Source organism: Triticum dicoccoides, chromosome 2B, assembly GCF_002162155.2.
Source record: "Triticum dicoccoides isolate Atlit2015 ecotype Zavitan chromosome 2B, WEW_v2.0, whole genome shotgun sequence".
NCBI lineage: Eukaryota > Viridiplantae > Streptophyta > Magnoliopsida > Poales > Poaceae > Triticum > Triticum dicoccoides.
Window position 1 is genome coordinate 479,858,366 of NC_041383.1, and position 2,306 is coordinate 479,860,671.

Genomic DNA, 2,306 nt, shown 5'->3' on the forward strand with positions numbered 1-2,306 from the left:
CCCCGGAACCACGCGGGATGTGGATTTTTGTTCGTTCATACAATTGGGCATCAATTTCTCTCTCGATTCACCCCTCTACCTCCATCCTTATCCCTATCACCGCCGTGGGTACCGACGACACATTGGCGACCAAATCTACGCACGTTTCGCTGTGGACGAAAAAACAGGAGGGATGGGCTGCATCAGATACTCACCTCCTTCCCCCCGGAGACGTAGCATTCCGCCTCGCTGACGCTCGCCATCCTCAGGCCGCTGACCAGCTTCTCCTGTCCCGATCTGTCCTCACGTGTGTGCGCCCTTCGCCTGCCGATGCGGTGCCCATCTACCGCCGGCTCGCACCCCGTCCCCTTGGCCCGTCGTCGCCGGACTACGCCGGCCACACTCGCCAAAGAAAGGATTTCATCTCCCCTAGTCGCTGCACGGGGTGAGAGAGAGGGGGGAAATGTGCGTCTTCCAGCGTGCACGGCTCGATCGCGCGCGTGCGTCGCCCAGCGTTTGGGTTGTGACACAGTATCTCGTTCGGTCACGAGCCCGGGTCCGGCTCTCGCTCGAAGGGGGCAAAGCTCAAATCGTTCGGTCACAAGTCCGGGTCCGGCTCTCGCTAGAAGGGGGCAAAGCTCAACCTATATAACTGCGTCGACGGCAGTAGCTTTCCCCGTGCACCATACTACGCCCCCCTCCAGTCTACCTCCACGGCTCCACCCACCGGATCATTGGAATCCAGTTCGCGAGAAGATCGGCGACACCGCGCACCGAGCATGGCAGCTGACCAGCACCGCCGCGCACCGAGCATGGCAGCCGACCAGCAACGTCGCGTGAAGCTGATAGTTAGCTACGGCGGGAGGATCGAGCGCGCCGAGGGTCGGCCGCCGAGGTACGTCGGCGGCGAGCATCTGCTCCTCAACGTCCTTTCGTCCGTCTCGACGAGGGGCTTCCGCGACCTGCTGGCGGCGCGCGCGTGCTTCTCCAACTTCTCCGTCAAGTACTGCTACTCCGGCGAGGGGCTGGACTCGCTCTGCGACGTGGACACGGACGAGGACCTCCGGGACATGCTGGACATCTTGCTCTACCGGGACCTGCAGGCCCGGCTGTTCAACGACCAGAACACGCGCAGGTTCCGGGTCTACCTGTTCCGCGACGCCGCCGCCCCGTCGCCGACCTCCCAGGCCCTCGGAAAACCAGCTCCCATGCGGCGTAGCGCGACGTCGCCAGCTCTGTTGTCGGCGAAGCCGGCCGATGTCGGCGGGCGGCCCTCCCATGGCCTGGCCGCTCCCGCTCCCTCTCTGGTGCCGCGGATCACGACGTCGCCGAATCCGTTGTGCGAGACGTCGACGGTTGGCACGGCGCCCTCCAAGCCGCCGCTCGCCCCCACTCTCGCACGGCGGATAGCGTCGTCGCCTTTGTTGACGGCAGACTCGACAGATGACACGCCTTCTTTGATCACCACCACGTCGACATCAGCAGCCAGAGCTACCCAACATACACCACCCCACGCGGCGGCGTTCTGGCCGGCAGAGCAGCATAATCCGGTGTACCAGGCGGCTCCAGTATTCTTGGTGCCATTAATGCCGCAGGTCATAATCCACCGGCCGGCGGTCATCCTCGTACCCATGTTCAATTCAAAGGTGGCCATGGGCTGAGAATTTTTGGAGTCACAATCGAATATGAAAATACTCACTCAAGTGAGAATTAGCAATCCATAGTTTGTGTAGATTAGATCTCTCACAGGTTGCAGATATGAGGCGACAGATCAAAATTCTAGATTGATCAGTGATTATGCACTATGGGATGTAACTTATAGGCGTGACTTCAATTTTTCTTATAGTTTACTCTAAATTGTTTATATATTTTATAATTAATGATGTCAAATCCTCTATATTCAGTGTTAGTATCACCACAAGGTTGAATGGTGGTTGAGAGAGAGAAAATAATTTCACAAGGACGACAAGCAAGGGTTTGACACGTTGCTCATTGCGAGCAGCGGCGAGTTTACTAGACAGACTTAAACAGGCTCAAGCCTGCCCTTCAAAAAACAATACTTTTTTACTAGTACTACTACTACTTTCATCCCAGCTCAATAGAACATATATTATTGAGACATGCACAGCGGACAGGCATCTCAAATGAATGCCCAGCCTCCAATTACTGTGTAATTACTAGTTCATGTACCGTTAACCAATTTAGTGTCCAATGCAACTTATTTGCAAAAAAAAAGATACAAAATATGAGTATGCATGCATGTACCCCTCACGCTAAACCTGAACCTATCCCATGTAATATGAACCCAGATACCCTTCCCTTTGCTA

The 2,306-nt window shown here is 55.9% G+C and overlaps 1 protein-coding gene and 1 pseudogene across 2 annotated transcripts in view; one reads left to right on the top strand and one right to left on the bottom strand.

The window, feature by feature from the left end:
• LOC119364353 overlaps positions 1-530 on the bottom strand; it is an 8,242-nt gene extending 7,712 nt beyond the window's left edge. Inside the window, exon 1 of one of the 2 annotated variants that reach the window (XR_005174851.1) lies at positions 195-530. The gene's annotated coding sequence lies outside the window, so the exon portion shown is untranslated. The remainder of the gene's footprint in view (positions 1-194) is intronic. The other variant, XR_005174849.1, reaches the window with a different exon arrangement.
• Positions 531-791: 261 nt separating this feature from the next.
• LOC119368257 lies at positions 792-1,426 on the top strand (annotated as a pseudogene).
• The last annotated feature ends 880 nt before the right edge of the window (positions 1,427-2,306 follow it).